This window comes from Paramormyrops kingsleyae, unplaced genomic scaffold (genome assembly GCF_048594095.1).
Source record: "Paramormyrops kingsleyae isolate MSU_618 unplaced genomic scaffold, PKINGS_0.4 ups101, whole genome shotgun sequence".
NCBI classification, from domain to species: Eukaryota; Metazoa; Chordata; class Actinopteri; order Osteoglossiformes; family Mormyridae; genus Paramormyrops; species Paramormyrops kingsleyae.
The window spans coordinates 22570-47669 of NW_027326039.1; the positions used below are offsets into that span (position 1 = coordinate 22570).

The 25100-nt window shown below is 42.5% G+C and overlaps 1 long non-coding RNA gene across 1 annotated transcript; it reads right to left on the reverse strand.

The window, feature by feature from the left end:
- Positions 1-20807: 20807 nt before the first annotated feature.
- Positions 20808-23928, reverse strand: LOC140586946 (uncharacterized). The gene is made up of 3 exons (XR_011988724.1): positions 23884-23928; positions 23735-23772; positions 20808-21047 (listed from the first exon to the last, which is right to left on the reverse strand). It is a non-coding gene; the product is annotated as an uncharacterized lncRNA (long non-coding RNA).
- Between the last annotated feature and the right edge of the window lie 1172 nt (positions 23929-25100).

Genomic DNA, 25100 nt, shown 5'->3' on the forward strand with positions numbered 1-25100 from the left:
CCCCTTTTGGTTTTCCTTCATGCCTGTCTTCGCCTCTGTCCTTGCCCTCGACGTGACACCATTACAGTGTGACCAGGTAAATGCTGCTAGCTGGACACCACACTACTGAAAATGCTGCTGAAGGCTTACCTCAGTTTATCATTATTGTCATCGTCTTGAGAACAGCAGCAAAAAGTGGGAAAATGATTAAAAAGTAAAGAACACTGTTCTTCTTAAGGTAAAGTCATTATTGGAACTGAAATTAGAATAATGAAATACATTCAACAGAATGGTTGTCCATCCATCCATCTTCTGAAACTACTTTATCCCAACCAAGGTCACAGGGAGTCTATCCCAGGAACAATGGGCACAGACAGGGACCAACCCTGGGCAGTTGCCAACACACCTCAGGGCACACGCACACACAACTACAGGGCCAGTTTAGACTAATCAATCAACCTATCCTGCACATTTTTGGACCGTGGGAGGAAACTGGAGCCCCCAGTGAAAACTCACACGAACAGCGTGCAAACTCTACACAGATAGGACCCAGGACCAAACCCAGGACCTTCTCGCTGTGAGGCAGCAGCACTAACCACCGCGCCACCCTGTTGAAATGGTCGTTTGTAAAATAATACATTCAGGTTATGTTATTGTAGATCTGGAACGTGGTGTTAAAATGTAGTGGTGAACTTAAGACTGCCCATTCAGTATCGCTGTTCTAATGATAGACACAACAATTAATATTAAAAATTTTATATAAGACATCCGGAGGCTGCAGGGCATCGTCCAAGCAGCAGAGAAGCTCATTGGCTGCAGCCTCAACCTCAGTGATTCACTATCTGCCCCAAGAACAAAAAGGCGACCTGGCGAGATCATGCCGACCCCTCCCACCTCAGCCATAATCTCTTCCAAATTTTCTTTTATTCCCCTCAAAACTGCATTGTGGAAAAAAGGGATGAGTACAGATTGGGCAGCAACAAATATTTAACAGACATGGTGACAATGAATAACTTTGCTATACAGCAGAGGGACAGTGTTTGCTGGAAATTTGGGCTGACAAGAGTATCCAGGAAAAACTTGATGCAACTCACAAAAACTAAAAAAAAAAAAATATTTGGTAAAATATGGGTCTATCTTCTTATATGTGTAGCACGAATAAATAGAAATGCCTGTGTGGCATACTAGCATGGCTCTATATGATGGCCATGTGTCTGCGTGCCCAAAATGACTCCAAATCAGCCATAAAATTAGGACAGTAATCATGAGCTCCATTGTGCTGTGCAATAGCACTTTTCTTCCTTCATTTTTTTCAAAACAAAACATTGCACAGTGATGATGAAAGCATGCTCAGACCTGGAACGTTAAGCGCAATGTGGGCACAGGCGAGTTGGGGAGTGTGGAGGGGGGAACAATCATGCTCAGGCATGATATAAGGCAACCGGGCCAAATGTGAGTACACCCTAACACTGACCATTTGTCAGGCTGAGCTCTACCTGGGAGGGTCCTGGAGCAGCTACTGGAAGAGGTGGTGCAACTCTACTCACCTCATCCACCTGACAGACAACCTCAGTGCCTCAATACCTACACTGGAAGAGCAGCGTGCAAGGGAACAGCAGGCCATGAGATACAGACACCATCACGAACGGCTACATAGCCAAAGACTCCACTCGCTCACAGAGAGCGTCGCTTGTGATGAAACCCAGGGCTTCATGACGAAGCATTTGTGTTATTTGTGATTATAGCATTATGTGATGTTTCCTCTGTTTATGTTAAAGTTCAGTGGTCAGTTTAACAGATAAACCACACACAGTTCCTTAATAACTATATTTTATTCTTCAAAACAAATATAAAAATGATTATGAAAAAATATATATTCTGTGAGCTTGCTGGAAAACAGTTTGTCCAGCATGAGCCAGCCTCATCCAGAGGGCTACTCTCCTGCTGTCAGTCATCCATTGCCATGTCAGAGCCAGCCTCGTCCTGAGGGCTGCTCTCCTGCTGTCCGTCATCCATTGCCATGTCTGAGGCAGCCACATCCAGAGGGCTGCTCTCCTGCTGTCTGTCACCTTTTTCCAGCATGAGCCAGCCTCATCTAGAGGGCTGCTCTCCTGCTGTCCGTCATCCATTGCCATGTCTGAGCCTGCCTCGTCCAGAGGGCTGCTCTCCTGCTGTCCATCGTCTAGTTCCAGGTCTGAGCCAGCCTCGTCCAGAGGGCTGCTCTCCTGCTGTCCGTCGTCTATTTCCAGGTCTGAGCCAGCCTCGTCCAGAGGGCTGCTCTCCTGCTGTCCGTCGTCTAGTTCCAGGTCTGAGCCAGCCTCGTCCAGAGGGCTGCTCTCCTGCTGTCCGTCGTCTAGTTCCAGGTCTGAGCCAGCCTCGTCCAGAGGGCTGCTCTCCTGCTGTCCGTCGTCTAGTTCCAGGTCTGAGCCAGCCTCGTCCAGAGGGCTGCTCTCCTGCTGTCCGTCGTCTAGTTCCAGGTCTGAGCCAGCCTCGTCCAGAGGGCTGCTCTCCTGCTGTCCGTCGTCTAGTTCCAGGTCTGAGCCAGCCTCGTCCAGAGGGCTGCTCTCCTGCTGTCCGTCGTCTAGTTCCAGGTCTGAGCCAGCCTCGTCCAGAGGGCTGCTCTCCTGCTGTCTGTCATCCATTGCCATGTCTGAGCCTGCCTCGTCCAGAGGGCTGCTCTCCTGCTGTCTGTCATCCATTGCCATGTCTGAGCCAGCCTTGTCAAGTGGGCTGCTCTCCTGCTGTACGTTACCATCTTGTTTGGCAGCAGGGCAATCACTAGCCATCTCAATGCCGCCTTCAGCCATGGTAGCAGTGTCTGTATCTCTTGGCGTAGTCCTCCTCAGCTTCTTCCAGAACCTGAGAAGAGTGCCTTTCTTTTTTGGGCCCTGAACATTTTTTTGTTTAGGGCCCTGCACCTTTGTGCAACTTAAACCCATAATGAAATTATGCAAACGATATAGCTTAGATTCTCTTTCACCAGTGCTTCCTTTGAGAGAGTCTCTAAGAATGAAATGTGAAGGTGCAATTGCTTCTTATATAGAAAAATCTTCCTTCGATGACATCACTGACCAGTTCCGGAATTCTGTTCTGTTGACATCACAGAGGGCCCTCCATATAAGGCATTTGTCATTTCATTGTTTATACCAGTATAGGGTATGCTGATTGATTAAAAAAATAATATAAAATTATTATTTAAAAAAAAAATACCTGTGTGTTTAGAAAAATAATACCTGTGTGCGTGTGTGTGTTTTCCCTTATCCTACCAATACTATCCACATTATTACTTAAAAGCTTGTTTGACATCCTTTAATGCTGGTAGTTTTCAGTAACTTCAATTAAACATGAATTGTGTTAATATGATGAAACTAATATGGGGTCATTTTGACCCCATTATAATATAATTGAAATTATCACATGGTCATTTAAACTTCAACACTTTTAAGTATGTATTGACTTGAAAGTAGGGTGTCATGGAGGCTTAGCTGGTGGCCCTGTTGTCTGTCACCGATGGGTTTGGGGCTTTGAATCTCATCACTCCTTGGCAGGGGTGCCATAATGGCAGGGGAAAGTTACAATGATTCCAAGGGCCCCTGAATGACAGGCGGCCTAAAAAATTGGGAGAATAGCTGGATTGGTCTGGACTGGGGGGCCCAATATGATATGCCTTCATGGGGCCCACAATCTCTAGCAATGCCCCTGCTGCTCGGTGTATGCATGAATGTTTTCCTGCAGACATTGTTTAGGCTAATTGGTACATCTACAATTTCCCATAGTGTATGAGTGTGTGTGTATATGACCTGTGATGGACTAGCATCCTGCCCAGGATGTACCCCAGCCTTGTGCCCTGTGCTGCTTGGCACGAGCCCCAGGTGACTCTGCCCAGTACAAACAAACTGATGGTTGGGTGATTTTTCGGGTCTGGACGGCACAGAGGCTCAGGACACATAAGTTACATCACACCTTTGGGGGCTGGGAGTCAAAGATCACTTTTGCTCTGTGTGTGAGGTTTGCATGTTCTCCTAGTGTTATATGAATTTTCTCTGGATCCTCTGTTTTACTCCCAAGATTGAAAGAGGTGTACTTAGGTAAATTAGTGTCTCTAAATTGGCTTGTGTGTGTGGGCGTGTGTGCGCCCGGTAATGATCTTTGCGGTAATGATGCCGGTCCTTGTTTTTGCTGCTCCAAGCTCCCTCGCAGACAGAACATCATCTTACCGTAGGAACAGCAGTATCTCAAGTTGTTGACGGAGCACATGTGGAAATCTGTGGCTGCTGCATCTGTGTCTTCAAATTTAGTCCTTGATTCTGTGTGATACTTTAAATTAGGACCCTAGAAAACATTAATTGAACAAATAGTTCCATTTATTACAGTAGCATAAGTGGAAATTTGTGTTTTTAAAAGCACTAATCAAACCAGAAATAGCAAACAATGATGCGACATTATGAGGAATAAATTGACATACTCATAAAAAATTGGAATGATAAAAAAAAAAACACCAGATAGAGTGACAAAAATCCTCTCATTCAAGGCAGTAGGATGAGGGATTTACACACACACACACACACACACACACACATACATATTGTACTGCCATTGTAATGAGATAATCAATTTATTTATTTATTTATTTACTTTATTTTTTACATATTTTGCATATTCACTTGCCAGTGCTTTTAATGTTGATCAGTGTGTGTGTGTCGGTGTCTGTTTGGCTTTGCACAGATCACATTTGTTGATCAAAATGTCCCCAAAGTTTGGTAAAACTCGAAACTTACTTTTGGTTAAGGTTAGAGCTGGGTGGGGGTTATGTGTCCCGTCAATAGGATTAGAGTCTTTTTTCAACCATAGAAATGAATGGAAGGTCCCCATTTAGATAGGTACACCAATATGTGTGTGTGTGTGTGTGTGTCTGCGTGTTTGTGTGTGTAAGCAGGTATACCTTACCTTATCGGGACACAATGTCCCCACAACATGATGATTACCTGTTTTTTTCCCTTATGGGGACCAATTTCCTGGTCCCCATCAGGAAAAACTCAATTTAATAAAAATCTATGACTCCAATGAGAAAAAAAAAATTCAACAACTGTAGTATTTTGCTTGGTTACTTATTTAGCATTTTTCCCATAAAAATGAATGAGCAGTGCCCAAAAACATATGATTACATGACTGTGTGTGTGTGTGTGTGTGTGTGTGGGACTGCATAGCCTTGGAAAGCCAACCTACTCTCAGGAGAGTCTAAGCCCAACTTTTTCACAGAGTTACTGGTTTAAAATATTCAGAAAAATTGAGGAAGCAAAAACTTCCAAATGGTGAACAATGTGGGAAGCTGTGGGCAGCTAAAACTGTCTGCAGGGGTCCATATATCACAGGAATCATCGGCACGACTCTGGAGCTGTGACATTTTAAAATGAGACCGTTATAGTCCCCCTTTTCTTAAAAAGCATTACGGAAAATCAGATCAGTGAGATTTTAAACAAGAACCCAGTGTCAAAGCTGCGGGAAATCAAAAGCCAGGCCTATGGCCACCGCTGATTGTGAATAGGACTTGGCTTCAGTAGACTTTCAAATATTTCTGCGTTTTTGAAGTTTTTCAAAATTAGTGAAATAGTACTTTATAATATTCTTTTCACTATCAAGTGTGAAGAATACTTCAGTTTGATCCGAAACGGTGAGTACAGTCCAGCTTGAGAAGTAATTCTTTTAGAGAAGCAGATTAATATGGTCAATAATATTTTGAATATTACTTAAATATACTACGCTTCACTAACTGTATATATTGTGCGTAATTAATATGCAAAATATGAATGGCATATGAAAGGTGTATTGGCTCACTGTATGGCTTCATACCTCCACTCTGCATGTTTGCAGTTTGCACACTCATTTGTGAGGGAGCCTAATTAGGAGAGTCTTCAGTTTAAGACAGGTCATAAATGGCTGCTTGTCTTGTACCCTCAGATTCATAATGGATGTGAAAACGTGCATTGATTTCTTGGAGGAAAGACGAGAGGAGAAACTGAGGGAGATGGTGGATTTTATATTGCATGAATTAGAAGATTTAGAAAATTCAGCTTCTGAGCTGGAAATGGAAATCAAGGGGTTTTTGAGTAAGTGTACAGAAGAGATTGTTGCCATGAGAGAGAAAGAGAAGAAAGACAAGGCAGAGGAAGGAAGTGTGAAAGAAAACGAGAACATGAATGGACGGATGAGGAGCATGGAGCCTAGGCAAAGGAGAGAGGAGAAGAAGAGGTGTGAAATAGGAGAACAGACAGAGATGGAGAGTGAGGAGGTCCACTGAAAAAAGAGGAAGGGATCAATGGAATTCCCATTGATAGTGAGTAGAGGAGGAAAAAATGATGAGGAAGGGGATCAGCATATTGAAGGATGTCGTATTTCTTTATGTGTCACACTAACAAGGACATTTTTATTTCTGCTTTTCAGAGCTCTCCACCCTGGAAGCCATATAAACATGGTGCCTGTGGTTTCTGACCCACCTCCTCAAAGCGACGGCCTCTCTCCTGAGCCCTTAAATGATTTTTGTTTTTTACTTGTATTTAAATATATACATAATAAAACTTGCACCTCTGTGTTCTATGCTTCCTTGCTCACAGCCTTAACACGCTCTAAATAATCCTAAACTATATTTCAATGTTTAATTGGATTCAGCATGAACAGCCTCTACCATCCAGGCGCAAACAAATATGTAAAACATAGTATAGTGTGAACTTCTCCAACTTTCTTGATAAGAAACATGGTTCTTGTGGGAGTAACGCAAGTTTGCTGGGAGTGGTTGACCTAGTGAATAACTATAATGCAACAGCAAATAAATCGATGTGTAATTTACCTACAAAACATTCACTTATGTGCAATCAAACCAAATTAGTCGTAATAATGAAAACAGGCACAGCACTGTAATGTTAACATTACAACACAGAATAAATGGCTTAACGTAACAGGACAATATTAAGATAGCAAAATGTATACAATAATATATGATGAATAATAAGCCAGCGATTTACTGTATGCTTTTACTTACCCGAGAATACACCAAGATACTTTGCCCACACTTTTCCCTCTACAGTTCATACCACAATGTTTATTATATTTTAGAGTAAAAATAAACAAAATATTAACACAAGCCAGATGCCATCCAAATTTCATCAAATTTTATCAACAAAGTTTAAAAAAACATAACAAAAAAGTTAAGTACCCAGACAGAGTGGTGGAAATGAAATGAATCTGCACGTGGTGAAAGGTCATGTGACTGTATCGCAATAATTATAATATCAGATTAAACAGACAATTATACAATTATTATTAATCTGAATAACTTTTAGTTTTGGTGATTTCACCATGATATGTTGCTATTTAGTACGGTTAAATGGAGTTTTAAACCCCTCTAGGGTACGAAATGACGCCAAACAGTGTTTTAGGGTACTGCTTACTACAAAGTGTGATTTCTGGTAAGAGACATTGCTGCAGAATTTTTCAAATATTTACTCCTCTGGGGTACATTTGCAGCTAATAATTTAATTTGGGATCCAGTCTGTGTGTTTTTTGCGTGTTTTGGTAGTTTTTGGATTAAATGTTGTATTATTCATTTTTAAAAAGTGTTTCTGGCAATGATTTGACTTGTATTTCGCCATATATGTGGAATCAATTTTACTGTTATTGTCAGTCTGTGCTTTTGTCACACAGAAGCTGGAGAAGAGCCAGCAAAGTACTATTTAGTTTGTTCATTAATTCTGGAATAACAAAGGCTTTTCGCAAATACTCCTGGACCTTACTTGCGTATTTACTTCCCTTATTCATTATCTTGTTAGCTATTTGCTAAGATCAATTGCTTTTGGGAAATCCAACCTTGGTCATTTTGCGACGATCTGATTGGTTGAAATGCATGGAGACTAGAGAACAGTTATCTGTGTTGATATGCATAGATTAGTAGTATTGAATTGATGCATTCCCAATAACTCAGAACTTGAAAATTTCCAACCTCCTACTTGGAAAATGTATTATAGAATGATTGAATGGAATAGATTTATGCAAATTTATGCAAGTTAATGCTAATTCCACTAGTGTTTGATGCTCATGGACATACTAGCAGAAATGAGCTCTTAGTAAATCATGATGTACACTGTGTGAACAACCTTCTGCAGTGGAAAATTGAAGCGAGCTGGAATCATGCTGCAACTGTAGTCTCTTTGTGGAGTGGGCCGGGTACAGTCTGCTTCTTGTACGCCAGTGGAAAAGCGCTGTGAATCAATGGATCTCTAGAGAGGAGAGTGAGCAGAGCACTGCATCATGAGTCAAAGATCTGTTCACACCACTGCCTTGTTCTGTTCACATGCAGCTTTTGTTGTAGCTGCCAAATATCTGCACTAGCCCACATTGAAGGATTTGGTAACAGGTGTGGCTTCCCAAGTTATTCTTACCTTGCATCCAATCCCTCACTGTACACTAAGTGGGTATATAAAAATAAACAGATATGAGTCTGAAACTCTTGCAGAAAATAGCTGTTAAAGCATTCATCGGTGTGTGTTTGTATAGTAATGTAAAGCCTGTTATTTTGACATTGTGCGGACCACTTTATCAGTCCCCACAAGGGGAAACTAAGTTTTATAAAAATCCATGACTGCAATCAAAAAACTTTTCCTGTAGAAATGACATGAAAGTTCACACAAAGATATGAATACAAATGTGTGACTGTGTTCAAGCTATTTGCTGAAGGTAGTTGTAGATTTTGGGATGGATGGAACTTCTTCAGGAATCCTGTCTCCCTTTCTGCTTATGCTCTACAATTTGGACAGCTAGCGCAACACCTGTTCTTGCAATCTACAGTGATTATAGCATTATGTGATGTTTCCTCTGTTTATGTTAAAGTTCAGTGGTCAGTTTAACAGATAAACCACACACAGTTCCTTAATAACTATATTTTATTCTTCAAAACAAATATAAAAATGATTATGAAAAAATATATATTCTGTGAGCTTGCTGGAAAACAGTTTGTCCAGCATGAGCCAGCCTCATCCAGAGGGCTACTCTCCTGCTGTCAGTCATCCATTGCCATGTCAGAGCCAGCCTCGTCCTGAGGGCTGCTCTCCTGCTGTCCGTCATCCATTGCCATGTCTGAGGCAGCCACATCCAGAGGGCTGCTCTCCTGCTGTCTGTCACCTTTTTCCAGCATGAGCCAGCCTCATCTAGAGGGCTGCTCTCCTGCTGTCCGTCATCCATTGCCATGTCTGAGCCTGCCTCGTCCAGAGGGCTGCTCTCCTGCTGTCCATCGTCTAGTTCCAGGTCTGAGCCAGCCTCGTCCAGAGGGCTGCTCTCCTGCTGTCCGTCGTCTATTTCCAGGTCTGAGCCAGCCTCGTCCAGAGGGCTGCTCTCCTGCTGTCCGTCGTCTAGTTCCAGGTCTGAGCCAGCCTCGTCCAGAGGGCTGCTCTCCTGCTGTCCGTCGTCTAGTTCCAGGTCTGAGCCAGCCTCGTCCAGAGGGCTGCTCTCCTGCTGTCCGTCGTCTAGTTCCAGGTCTGAGCCAGCCTCGTCCAGAGGGCTGCTCTCCTGCTGTCCGTCGTCTAGTTCCAGGTCTGAGCCAGCCTCGTCCAGAGGGCTGCTCTCCTGCTGTCCGTCGTCTAGTTCCAGGTCTGAGCCAGCCTCGTCCAGAGGGCTGCTCTCCTGCTGTCCGTCGTCTAGTTCCAGGTCTGAGCCAGCCTCGTCCAGAGGGCTGCTCTCCTGCTGTCTGTCATCCATTGCCATGTCTGAGCCTGCCTCGTCCAGAGGGCTGCTCTCCTGCTGTCTGTCATCCATTGCCATGTCTGAGCCAGCCTTGTCAAGTGGGCTGCTCTCCTGCTGTACGTTACCATCTTGTTTGGCAGCAGGGCAATCACTAGCCATCTCAATGCCGCCTTCAGCCATGGTAGCAGTGTCTGTATCTCTTGGCGTAGTCCTCCTCAGCTTCTTCCAGAACCTGAGAAGAGTGCCTTTCTTTTTTGGGCCCTGAACATTTTTTTGTTTAGGGCCCTGCACCTTTGTGCAACTTAAACCCATAATGAAATTATGCAAACGATATAGCTTAGATTCTCTTTCACCAGTGCTTCCTTTGAGAGAGTCTCTAAGAATGAAATGTGAAGGTGCAATTGCTTCTTATATAGAAAAATCTTCCTTCGATGACATCACTGACCAGTTCCGGAATTCTGTTCTGTTGACATCACAGAGGGCCCTCCATATAAGGCATTTGTCATTTCATTGTTTATACCAGTATAGGGTATGCTGATTGATTAAAAAAATAATATAAAATTATTATTTAAAAAAAAAATACCTGTGTGTTTAGAAAAATAATACCTGTGTGCGTGTGTGTGTTTTCCCTTATCCTACCAATACTATCCACATTATTACTTAAAAGCTTGTTTGACATCCTTTAATGCTGGTAGTTTTCAGTAACTTCAATTAAACATGAATTGTGTTAATATGATGAAACTAATATGGGGTCATTTTGACCCCAATATAATATAATTGAAATTATCACATGGTCATTTAAACTTCAACACTTTTAAGTATGTATTGACTTGAAAGTAGGGTGTCATGGAGGCTTAGCTGGTGGCCCTGTTGTCTGTCACCGATGGGTTTGGGGCTTTGAATCTCATCACTCCTTGGCAGGGGTGCCGTAATGGCAGGGGAAAGTTACAATGATTCCAAGGGCCCCTGAATGACAGGCGGCCTAAAAAATTGGGAGAATAGCTGGATTGGTCTGGACTGGGGGGCCCAATATGATATGCCTTCATGGGGCCCACAATCTCTAGCAATGCCCCTGCTGCTCGGTGTATGCATGAATGTTTTCCTGCAGACATTGTTTAGGCTAATTGGTACATCTACAATTTCCCATAGTGTATGAGTGTGTGTGTATATGACCTGTGATGGACTAGCATCCTGCCCAGGATGTACCCCAGCCTTGTGCCCTGTGCTGCTTGGCACGAGCCCCAGGTGACTCTGCCCAGTACAAACAAACTGATGGTTGGGTGATTTTTCGGGTCTGGACGGCACAGAGGCTCAGGACACATAAGTTACATCACACCTTTGGGGGCTGGGAGTCAAAGATCACTTTTGCTCTGTGTGTGAGGTTTGCATGTTCTCCTAGTGTTATATGAATTTTCTCTGGATCCTCTGTTTTACTCCCAAGATTGAAAGAGGTGTACTTAGGTAAATTAGTGTCTCTAAATTGGCTTGTGTGTGTGGGCGTGTGTGCGCCCGGTAATGATCTTTGCGGTAATGATGCCGGTCCTTGTTTTTGCTGCTCCAAGCTCCCTCGCAGACAGAACATCATCTTACCGTAGGAACAGCAGTATCTCAAGTTGTTGACGGAGCACATGTGGAAATCTGTGGCTGCTGCATCTGTGTCTTCAAATTTAGTCCTTGATTCTGTGTGATACTTTAAATTAGGACCCTAGAAAACATTAATTGAACAAATAGTTCCATTTATTACAGTAGCATAAGTGGAAATTTGTGTTTTTAAAAGCACTAATCAAACCAGAAATAGCAAACAATGATGCGACATTATGAGGAATAAATTGACATACTCATAAAAAATTGGAATGATAAAAAAAAAACACCAGATAGAGTGACAAAAATCCTCTCATTCAAGGCAGTAGGATGAGGGATTTACACACACACACACACACAGACACACACACACACATACATATTGTACTGCCATTGTAATGAGATAATCAATTTATTTATTTATTTATTTACTTTATTTTTTACATATTTTGCATATTCACTTGCCAGTGCTTTTAATGTTGATCAGTGTGTGTGTGTCGGTGTCTGTTTGGCTTTGCACAGATCACATTTGTTGATCAAAATGTCCCCAAAGTTTGGTAAAACTCGAAACTTACTTTTGGTTAAGGTTAGAGCTGGGTGGGGGTTATGTGTCCCGTCAATAGGATTAGAGTCTTTTTTCAACCATAGAAATGAATGGAAGGTCCCCATTTAGATAGGTACACCAATATGTGTGTGTGTGTGTGTGTGTCTGCGTGTTTGTGTGTGTAAGCAGGTATACCTTACCTTATCGGGACACAATGTCCACACAACATGATGATTACCTGTTTTTTTCCCTTATGGGGACCAATTTCCTGGTCCCCATCAGGAAAAACTCAATTTAATAAAAATCTATGACTCCAATGAGAAAAAAAAAATTCAACAACTGTAGTATTTTGCTTGGTTACTTATTTAGCATTTTTCCCATAAAAATGAATGAGCAGTGCCCAAAAACATATGATTACATGACTGTGTGTGTGTGTGTGTGTGTGTGTGGGACTGCATAGCCTTGGAAAGCCAACCTACTCTCAGGAGAGTCTAAGCCCAACTTTTTCACAGAGTTACTGGTTTAAAATATTCAGAAAAATTGAGGAAGCAAAAACTTCCAAATGGTGAACAATGTGGGAAGCTGTGGGCAGCTAAAACTGTCTGCAGGGGTCCATATATCACAGGAATCATCGGCACGACTCTGGAGCTGTGACATTTTAAAATGAGACCGTTATAGTCCCCCTTTTCTTAAAAAGCATTACGGAAAATCAGATCAGTGAGATTTTAAACAAGAACCCAGTGTCAAAGCTGCGGGAAATCAAAAGCCAGGCCTATGGCCACCGCTGATTGTGAATAGGACTTGGCTTCAGTAGACTTTCAAATATTTCTGCGTTTTTGAAGTTTTTCAAAATTAGTGAAATAGTACTTTATAATATTCTTTTCACTATCAAGTGTGAAGAATACTTCAGTTTGATCCGAAACGGTGAGTACAGTCCAGCTTGAGAAGTAATTCTTTTAGAGAAGCAGATTAATATGGTCAATAATATTTTGAATATTACTTAAATATACTACGCTTCACTAACTGTATATATTGTGCGTAATTAATATGCAAAATATGAATGGCATATGAAAGGTGTATTGGCTCACTTTTTGGCTTCATACCTCCACTCTGCATGTTTGCAGTTTGCACACTCATTTGTGAGGGAGCCTAATTAGGAGAGTCTTCAGTTTAAGACAGGTCATAAATGGCTGCTTGTCTTGTACCCTCAGATTCATAATGGATGTGAAAACGTGCATTGATTTCTTGGAGGAAAGACGAGAGGAGAAACTGAGGGAGATGGTGGATTTTATATTGCATGAATTAGAAGATTTAGAAAATTCAGCTTCTGAGCTGGAAATGGAAATCAAGGGGTTTTTGAGTAAGTGTACAGAAGAGATTGTTGCCATGAGAGAGAAAGAGAAGAAAGACAAGGCAGAGGAAGGAAGTGTGAAAGAAAACGAGAACATGAATGGACGGATGAGGAGCATGGAGCCTAGGCAAAGGAGAGAGGAGAAGAAGAGGTGTGAAATAGGAGAACAGACAGAGATGGAGAGTGAGGAGGTCCACTGAAAAAAGAGGAAGGGATCAATGGAATTCCCATTGATAGTGACTAGAGGAGGAAAAAATGATGAGGAAGGGGATCAGCATATTGAAGGATGTCGTATTTCTTTATGTGTCACACTAACAAGGACATTTTTATTTCTGCTTTTCAGAGCTCTCCACCCTGGAAGCCATATAAACATGGTGCCTGTGGTTTCTGACCCACCTCCTCAAAGCGACGGCCTCTCTCCTGAGCCCTTAAATGATTTTTGTTTTTTACTTGTATTTAAATATATACATAATAAAACTTGCACCTCTGTGTTCTATGCTTCCTTGCTCACAGCCTTAACACGCTCTAAATAATCCTAAACTATATTTCAATGTTTAATTGGATTCAGCATGAACAGCCTCTACCATCCAGGCGCAAACAAATATGTAAAACATAGTATAGTGTGAACTTCTCCAACTTTCTTGATAAGAAACATGGTTCTTGTGGGAGTAACGCAAGTTTGCTGGGAGTGGTTGACCTAGTGAATAACTATAATGCAACAGCAAATAAATCGATGTGTAATTTACCTACAAAACATTCACTTATGTGCAATCAAACCAAATTAGTCGTAATAATGAAAACAGGCACAGCACTGTAATGTTAACATTACAACACAGAATAAATGGCTTAACGTAACAGGACAATATTAAGATAGCAAAATGTATACAATAATATATGATGAATAATAAGCCAGCGATTTACTGTATGCTTTTACTTACCCGAGAATACACCAAGATACTTTGCCCACACTTTTCCCTCTACAGTTCATACCACAATGTTTATTATATTTTAGAGTAAAAATAAACAAAATATTAACACAAGCCAGATGCCATCCAAATTTCATCAAATTTTATCAACAAAGTTTAAAAAAACATAACAAAAAAGTTAAGTACCCAGACAGAGTGGTGGAAATGAAATGAATCTGCACGTGGTGAAAGGTCATGTGACTGTATCGCAATAATTATAATATCAGATTAAACAGACAATTATACAATTATTATTAATCTGAATAACTTTTAGTTTTGGTGATTTCACCATGATATGTTGCTATTTAGTACGGTTAAATGGAGTTTTAAACCCCTCTAGGGTACGAAATGACGCCAAACAGTGTTTTAGGGTACTGCTTACTACAAAGTGTGATTTCTGGTAAGAGACATTGCTGCAGAATTTTTCAAATATTTACTCCTCTGGGGTACATTTGCAGCTAATAATTTAATTTGGGATCCAGTCTGTGTGTTTTTTGCGTGTTTTGGTAGTTTTTGGATTAAATGTTGTATTATTCATTTTTAAAAAGTGTTTCTGGCAATGATTTGACTTGTATTTCGCCATATATGTGGAATCAATTTTACTGTTATTGTCAGTCTGTGCTTTTGTCACACAGAAGCTGGAGAAGAGCCAGCAAAGTACTATTTAGTTTGTTCATTAATTCTGGAATAACAAAGGCTTTTCGCAAATACTCCTGGACCTTACTTGCGTATTTACTTCCCTTATTCATTATCTTGTTAGCTATTTGCTAAGATCAATTGCTTTTGGGAAATCCAACCTTGGTCATTTTGCGACGATCTGATTGGTTGAAATGCATGGAGACTAGAGAACAGTTATCTGTGTTGATATGCATAGATTAGTAGTATTGAATTGATGCATTCCCAATAACTCAGAACTTGAAAATTTCCAACCTCCTACTTGGAAAATGTATTATAGAATGATTGAATGGAATAGATTTATGCAAATTTATGCAAGTTAATGCTAATTCCACTAGTGTTTGATGCTCATGGACATACTAGCAGAAATGAGCTCTTAGTAAATCATGATGTACACTGTGTGAACAACCTTCTGCAGTGGAAAATTGAAGCGAGCTGGAATCATGCTGCAACTGTAGTCTCTTTGTGGAGTGGGCCGGGTACAGTCTGCTTCTTGTACGCCAGTGGAAAAGCGCTGTGAATCAATGGATCTCTAGAGAGGAGAGTGAGCAGAGCACTGCATCATGAGTCAAAGATCTGTTCACACCACTGCCTTGTTCTGTTCACATGCAGCTTTTGTTGTAGCTGCCAAATATCTGCACTAGCCCACATTGAAGGATTTGGTAACAGGTGTGGCTTCCCAAGTTATTCTTACCTTGCATCCAATCCCTCACTGTACACTAAGTGGGTATATAAAAATAAACAGATATGAGTCTGAAACTCTTGCAGAAAATAGCTGTTAAAGCATTCATCGGTGTGTGTTTGTATAGTAATGTAAAGCCTGTTATTTTGACATTGTGCGGACCACTTTATCAGTCCCCACAAGGGGAAACTAAGTTTTATAAAAATCCATGACTGCAATCAAAAAACTTTTCCTGTAGAAATGACATGAAAGTTCACACAAAGATATGAATACAAATGTGTGACTGTGTTCAAGCTATTTGCTGAAGGTAGTTGTAGATTTTGGGATGGATGGAACTTCTTCAGGAATCCTGTCTCCCTTTCTGCTTATGCTCTACAATTTGGACAGCTAGCGCAACACCTGTTCTTGCAATCTACAGAAGTTCTTCAACTCCTCCATTGTAGGACGCATCAGCAATGGATATAAGTCTGTAGGACACTGGTGGAGAACTTTGTGCTGTGGTGCAGGGAGAACAAGCAGGACATCAGCAAGACAAAGGAGTTGGTGATGGACCTCTGGTGTAAAAATGTGTGTAGTGAACTGCCACGGATGTTTTACCAATCCATTGAGGCCGGTGTACTTTTACACTGTGGACTGCCAGGAAGCATTATTAGTTGAGGCGACACCAAATGCCTGACCACACTCACCAGGCAAGCCCAGCTCCCTTACAGGACTGACCCTGGACCCCTTGGAGACAATTCTGAACATCCTCCCCATGGGGTGCCCTCTTGGAGCACCTTTTTCCAATGGCTCACAATGGTGCTAAGAAGGACTACTGAGGATCCTTCCACTTTGCACACTTCAGACACTACAACACCCCCTTCAGATGTGTCCCTAGCATTGCATCTTTAAAGCAGTTGCCACCAACTGCAGCACCCAGATGGAACTAAGGCCCAGCCATTCAGAGTTCACATCAAGTGACACAGTACAATGAAACGATTGCGTCTGACAGGTAAGTGTATGCCTCAGAAAATTAAAAGGCTGAAAGAAGTATTTTTAGAGGGATTATAAAATGGTGCCTTCCTTTGGCAGTATGTTTAAATAATCTGTCCCTTTTCAATAACTGAAGGTCATGCAAAATCCACTGAGAACCCCACAGCCCTGTTTGAGCACCTGCCCTTCAGACCGTGTGTACACCTCAGTAGCATACTGTAGAGCCCTGTCCTTTTGTGCTCTTCCTTCCCATGCTCAGATGACCTCCTGCCAGAGCAGAGCCCATCACAACCACGACAATTCACTCAGGTGTCCTACTCTGTGTCTGAACGCCAAGAAGCATGGGGACACTGGAGACGGAATGGAAGTCCATCTCACACACTGTAGGCTATTTACAGACACCGGTTCTCCTACCTGCTTGCTGAACCAAGCCAAAGCTAATGTTATCATCTTTTAATCAGCGAGACATTTCACCACAAGGGGCACTAAAAGAACATAGAATGCTTGTATGGTGCATTTGCTAGTGATTAACACTGTGAGCCATTCACTGTTAGTAGAAGTCATAAAATTACGATTTTGCCATCATTTCTGTAATGCAATTCCCAGTAGGCACTTCTCCATAATCTAGACCCAGGATTCATTTTAAAAATGGAATTTAGAAAGCAGCACTTCACTTTGATGTAAATATAGCACTACGTGAATGCTGATTTAATAAACAAGGATGTTGATCAGAAGAGGAACAGAAGGGATAAATAAACTCACCTAGTACTTCAGTAACCCCGTGACTCACATGCAGTCCATTCAGCCAGGGATAATTCTCCTCTTCTATGTTCATTGTTGTCATAAGATCTCTTTCATTCTATCATCTGTATGATCGTGGAGGTCCTCTGTAAATGTTTGTGTGCTTTGTTGAATTCCTATTTTTATACATAGTATTCTGTGAAGTGTTTCTCCTTTAATATTATGTACTTCATGTTTGGCATTGGACCACAAACAATTCTGGTATGTTGGTACATAATGGCAGTAAAGTTCTGATTCTGATTATCCTATGAACAGATGAAATATACACTGCTGGTTGTGGGATTACCCCAGGAACAATCAGAATACACATCACAGATCCTGGGATTAGAGATTATCCCATGTAGAGGTAGAATACATATAATGCTTACTGGGATTAGAGATTATCCCATGTAGAGGTAGAATACACATTAGATTAGATTAGATTAGATTAGAGATTATCCCATGTAGAGGTATAATACACATAATGCTTCCTGGGATTAGAGATTATCCCATGTAGAGGTAGAATACACATTAGATTAGATTAGATTAGATTAGAGATTATCCCATGTAGAGGTATAATACACATAATGCTTCCTGGGATTAGAGATTATCCCATGTAGAGGTAGAATACACATTAGATTAGATTAGATTAGATTAGAGATTATCCCATGAACAGGCAGAATATACATCACAGTACCTAGGTTTACAGATTATGAAAAGGCAGATATAGTGCTGATATATGGGAATCACCGCCAGTAGTGGGTAAAATTAGGACACGCAACAAGTGTACAGAAACAAGTCCTGATTTTCAGAAGCAAAGCGGGGCTCGTGAAGATGCATGACAGTCTGTCTCCACCCTGTCTTTAATCACTTGAACACCCCTCCCCCACAAACCTGTTTGATGTATGGCTCATTAGAACATGTGACCAGGAGCAGATGGCCAAAGGGTGTCATAATGGGGGAAACGTGACCAAACAAACTGTTCCATATGGATGGTGTGACACGGAGCCATCACTAACATTTAAGCAAAGGCACCTGCTGACCTGTAACTGTTGACCTGTGAGGTTAGTTGACAATCGTTTCATTCAAAGTGGAAGTACATCTCTGCCAGGGTGATCAGGGGTATGGGAAGCCAGGGGACAGAAAGCAACCTGCCTGGGGGGGTAAAGTGGGATGCAGGTAGCATGGGCAGACACACAGAAATCTCACAGCGGCAAACATACAGCTTTCCTGCCCCATTGGAGCATGATGGATTTATTCATTAAAGTTATGCTGCCCGGATCAGTGACAGGAAATTAACAGAGGACAGCCCAGTGATACAGGCTTCTGAACACATAAACTAAATAAACAGTAGTAGAGTGAACCAAGACAGCGTATGTGACATGTTTGTATTCACATCTTTGTGGGGACTCTCCATTCAACAGCAGGATTATGAACCAAGGCGGTGTCTTGGACTGTGACAGCACAGTAACAATTCAATGACACAGAATTCTGAACAGACAAACTTTATAAAAAGTAGGATATTCAACTAAGAGAATGAATCACTGTCTGAGACACTAACATCACAATGACATCACAGGCTTCAGATCACACATTAAATAAACATGGATATTCAAGAGAATGAATCACTGTCGGTGACAGCGGCAGCACAGTTACATTAGAGGCCTCTGAACACAAGAACCAAATACAGCCTGGAACCTGCACAGTGGGGTGATTTGGGTTTCACTCCAGAAGGCAGATGCGTGCAGGGATGCTAATTCAAATGTTAGCCTGCTTGTCCTCAGCTCAGTGTCGTGCAGCAGGGCTCTGTGAAGGGACCTTATTCTCCAGAGTGGTTTTAAAGGGGACCGTGCTTCAGAAACTGTTCCCACCTGTCATTAAGGGACTGCAATCCTTACAGTCTCAAGCCAGATGCGTGGCAGTTTGTTGGAATTTTTATATTATTTTAATATCAGTTTGTACCTGGGAAGTAATTTGTAAGAAATTTAAAACCAAATAATCAGAATGTCAAACATATAAAGAAAAGTAGCTAACAAGCTGTTGCTGCTGTTAAACTCTATAGAGATAGACTGATAGATACAGGCTGGGAGATACACTTAGACCGACAGACACAGGTTGAGAGATGCACTTGATTGATGGATTCTGGCTGGGAGATACACTTAGAGTGACAGACACAGGTTGAGAGATGCACTTAAATTAACAGTGACACAGAGATATGAAGGGTTCCACTCTTCAAACAGGATCTCTGTGCTCCAGTTGGGATCTATGGCCTCCAAGCACTCCGCTCTTACTGCAGCTCAGCCAGGCTGGGCTGGGCCCGGCGAGGGTGGCGGGGGCCACTCGCACTCGGCCTTCTTTATGAGGGAGATCTGAGTGATGTGGGGCCTCTGACAGCCGTTCTCTGTGTCCTGCTGTCCTGCCCGCCGGCTGCGTGTGTGACGGTAACAGACCTGTTACAGCTAGTATGCATGGAGTGGGTCCTTGCTGAGCCACAGGCAGGCCAGGCCTCGTTCCACATCAGTTTTGTGTGCAGACCTCCCTGTGAGCAAAAACAAATGGCTAATTTAACATGCGCTCTGACAGGCTCCTGAGGGCCAGTGGACCCAGGGTTTGCTTGTCCTCCTCACAAGCTGGAACAGCCGGGAGCCCGATCTGGATGGGCCCACTGCCAGGCCTACAAGAGCCGGCACGCTCAGCCACAGGTGTGCGCCGTGGCACTAGCTACCTAACGGACCCAAACCTTCATCTATCAGCACCAAACTGAGGGCATCGGTGACCCAAAACACATCAGAACCATATATTCTGGGGAAGTCAGTATGCGAGGAAAGGTACTGGACCAGTGAACACTCATCATCTCATCAGAGATCGATCAACCATGCTCATCATGTGACACTATCCTCAGTACATGTGGCAAAAAAATCCGAGGTGCCATTGTGGGTGTGAACACTGCCCCCTGGTGTTCAGTGAGTGTGGGCTCGACATACCGACAGGCATGTTTGAGAGTCTGCCTAAATGAATTAATTTCCTCCTTTTTCAACAAAATCAACTCAATTAATTTGTTTAAGGAGCAAAACAGTTTTGAAAGGGTCCGATAATTTTACCTGGATAATGAAAGCCAGAGAACAGCCAGGCAGGAACTCTGGTTGTCTACGATACATCTGTCCACATGGACGTAGATCCTAGCCAGATCACAGACTCTCTCTACAGCACTCAGCCAGGGGACCGCTCTTCCAGGGAATGCTGAGAACGCGAGACCCAAGAGGCGTGTTTTGGACAGAACAGGAGCAGTCAGTCACCGGGTATAATCAGTGAGATTGATGTGCACACCCACCAGGGATATGCACACAGCGCTGTGTGTTCCTGTGGAGGGCTGTCATTTCGGGCTCTGCTATTGTGAGTTCCTGTGTGGAAGAAGAGAAGCCTTCCAAAGCAACAGAGCACGGCTCTGTGAGTCACTGAAGGCAGTGTTACCCAAGCACACTGCAGCTCAGCGGCTCCACACGTGTCTCCAGCCCAGAGCATGCTGGGACTGCATGCAGACGGCTCATGCATAGAATCAGCCCTCAATTTCTGGCACAGGGGTTCCATTACCATCACGCCTTAGGGTGTTCTGGGAGAGTGAAACACAGGATCGACAGGGTCAAACAATGCATCGCCAGTGCTGGACCCAACACCATATTCAGTGTTGCTGGCGTGCCACAGGTTTCTGCTGGACCAGCAGTCTCCGCATGAGCAGCTCTTCATCCCAGCAGCATGGCGGGAAAACCAGCTGTGAGTGGCACCTTCACTCTGTACACAAACAAAGGCACAGACACTCACAGTCTATGGCTCACAGCAGATATTTGGAGCCCTCTGGCATCCATTCCTGGGAAAGACAACATTCCATTTGCTGGGCTGCTTGGCCCGTCAGTGTTTTGATGAGCTCTCAGAGACTCGGCACTGAGGCTCGAAGTCCTAGTGCCTTTGTCTGAAGTTGCAATAGCGGCACCTTCACCAGCATTCACCAATGCTTCCCCGCACTTCCCCATGCATCCTGCTTTGGGACAGGTGGGGGGAGTCAGGGCGTGAGCGTTGTTTAGCACTGCTCTTAGTCCATCATCCAACGAGGTCAAGCTTCTTTCATTCACTTGGCAAAGGTGTTTTACTGTCTGGCACTTTCTATAAATGTTAAGCTGACAGACTGGAAGATTGAAACTAGACCCCTTTAGCACCATCCTCCCATTTTTATTTATTATTTTTCAGATTAAAAATGTATTTATTTGTTCTGACAGAAGTTTTATAAAGTTTCAGCTGGCTATTATGTATATGAATTTCCTGATCTAAATGACTGGTTTGAAAAACCTTCAGGGTAGATCTTAAATGTCTCCTATTCCTATTTTAATCCCTGCTAATCAGTATTGTTTGTATCCAAGCCATGCAACAACAGATAGCAAAACTAAGATCTTTCCTCTTCTACAGCAACACAATAACTTATGTACGTCCCTCCTCAGCGTTCATCCTACCAGCTGGGATTCCACCAATCAGGCCTCAAGTTGAGTGAGACATCATGGAGATCAGTTCTCAACTGAGGGCAACTCTGGTGGTGAAAAGGTAGGACCACATAGTACTCCCTGGGGGGCATCTGGGGTCAAACGGTGAGGAGAAACACGCACAACGGATTCTGCCTGCGGCTGTCAACTTCAGCCTGAGCAGTGCCTATGGGTGTCAACTGGACCAGAGATGGATTAGGTCTGTCCAGAGATGCAGGGGCTCCGTAGCTCAGGCAAAATTGGTTTAGATCTGTCATTGACCTGCTGACAGAGGTGCATACTGGGAAGGCCACATATGAATCCATTCTGAGGGTGTGCTTGTCTTTTATACTTCCTGTTAGTGGTCAGACAGCAGATGAAATTGCAGAATGTGGTCTGCAGTCTGTTGAACAGTTCAGGTTAACGGAATATTGATCCAGAGCATGGATCCCAATGGAAGCTGACTCCCAGCACAGCAGAGGCATTAAATATAAGGAAAGGAATGAATATTGCTGAATGACAGTTATGAAGAAAAGTGGGCCTAGTGGAGTATAACATATACCTAGCCAGCTCTCACCAACGCATAATGACTCGGTTCATTCACATTGAAAGGTATGACATGAAGCACTTCAGCGATTTCTACACACACCGGGAAAACATTAAAAGAATTCACAGACATCTGAAAGCACCAAATATACCTATAGCCACTGGTATTAATGTCAGTTTTTCTACGATATATGGGTTAAACGGAGGGTTTTAAAAAGTGGCGTAATGCAGAGTAGACTTTGGTACAATCCAGAGGGATGGTCTCCTTTGTACTGAAGCCATTTAAAACTAATGTCTACTTAGGAGACATTACTCTATAAAGAGCAAGTTGAGGGAGGCGTAAAGACAATTTCTCCACAGGTATTAATAAAGTATCAGTTATTCTAATTATTTAAAATGACTTTACCTTAAGAAGCTTACTAACAGAACAGTGTTCTTTATTTTTTAAATCATTTTCCCACTTTTTGCTGCTGTTCTCTTTCAAGACGAAGGGAATAATGATAAACTGAGGTAAGCCTTCAGTAGCATTTACAGTAGTGTGGTGTCCAGCTAGCAGCATTTACCTGGTCACACTGTAATGGTGTCACGTCGAGGGCAAGGACAGAGGCGAAGACAGGGATGGAGGAAAACCAAAAGGGGCTTTATTAAAGAAAACTACACTACAGGAAGGGCGAAGGAAACAGACCACAAGGGGTCCAAACAGGGTAGGGAGGATCAGGCAAGAACACTAGACACAGGACACACTGGGGAGCACATGCAGGCAGCAACATCAATGACTGGACTGAGGATCGCAGGACTGAAGGACACTTTTTACAGGGCATGTGAGGGAGCAGATGGGACAGCGGGGAAGACAGCAGGCTATACGTACACTAAGATGGGAGACACAGTGGAAGAGGGCAGGGCAAGACACCAGATGGGCACTGCTGCGGGACAAGGGCGCAGAGACCGAACACCATTAGGGGACGAGACAGACCAGGGTAGGCAGGGGCAACACCAGCACAGGGCACTCTGGGGGCAAGACGGGACACCACTAGGAGAACTTATATATTGTCTTATTGTTATTGTCTTATTGTTTTTAAGTTTAACACAAATATTTTCTCTTACCATTTAAATATAAACAACCATATTTAGAATAATGGCCACAGCATCTACAGTTTAAACAACTAATTATAAATATATTTCAATTGTGCCGCAAAATTTGCATGTACTATATCAGTGTCACGATCCGCTCCGTCCGATCCCGATGTGTGCCACGCCCCCTCATTACCTTGTGTTCATTCCTGTTTGTGATCATCTGTGTCCTGTTTCATTTGATTAGTCCTGTGTATATTAGACCGCGTCTCCCCATGTATGCCAGATTCGGCATTGTATTGTCCGTGGATGTCTCTGCGTGCTTGTCATTTGCCAATTAAACCCCGTTACCTGACTTCCTGGCTGCTGTCGCCTGCTTCCCGGCTCGCCTCCGTTGCCGAACGTGACAATCAGAACATAAAAATAAATATAGAATTAAGTATGCTAACAAAACATAATCTGAAGAAATAGCAAGAAACATACGAAGAGATGCTGCTCACCTCTGCGCCATCTCTCTGTCAGAAAGTTTTTGTTCAACCTGCAATTATTTTGTTAGAACTATTGAAACCACCGAGATTTTTAATTGGTCGAAAAGTATGAAGATATGTATTGTCATTATTTTCAACGAATGAAAACAAAGAATTTATTGTCAGGGAGGGACGAATTTGTAGCTGGTCCAATCAGGAGTAGTATCTTTAGTTTGTGCATACTGTAGCTGGGCGTGATTGGATATCTAGCCGCCTTTCAAGCCCCCGAATCATGTATCTACTTGTCAATAGGAAACCACGCAGCTCTGTCTATAATGTCTGTCTGTAATTTTTTTTATGACATTATGTTTTTGCTAGGCAGCATTACGGTAATGCGTAATACCGCTGTATTGGGGGTGTACCACCGCTGTATTTCCATAGCTTGTTGACGCAATTAGCATTTTAGCGACGTTGGTAGGGCGACGTCAACTCTCAGCGAATTTCATAGGCAACATCTACAATTCAGGAACTAGTAGGTCTTCAGATAGCTGTTCACGCTTTTGAGAAAGAAGACTATAGTTCTTGTTATTCAAATTCTGTATCCTGGTATTTTTAATTTCGAAGATATGTAATATACAAGTTTTTTGATAGACTAAATTTTGGTTTGATTTCTATTTTATTTTATGTTAAATAACGTTCATATAAAATCATTTTAGAATTAGTGCAGTGTTTCGTTTAAAATTAGTGCAGTGTCCTTAAAAACTGCATGTTCAAACCTAACGCCATGCCATAACTGCTTTGCAGATATTTCATTCAGGAATCTATAGAGGATATACGTAAGCCAGTCTGTGTATGTTTGTGTCTATGTGTGTTTGGGTGGGTGGTCATGTATATATTATGTTGTGGGGACCAAATGTCCCCACAGTGTTATAAAAACATGTTATTTTGACTTTGTAGGGACATGTTTTTGGTCCCCAAAAGAAAAAACTGACTCAGTTTTATAAAATTCTGTTAATGCAATCAAAGGAATAATAATTCCAAAAGTCTTGTATTTTGTTTGGTTACTTACTGTTACTTCTTGCTTACTACTGCAGGGATTTTGGATTAAGGTTGCCATAATTAGGATTGGGGTTATGCCCATACAAATGAATGGAGAATCCCCACAAAGACTCAGATACCTAATCTGTGTGCGTGTGTGCGCGCACACGTGTGTGTGTGTCTGTTTGTGTGTGTGGATTAGGTTTATATTA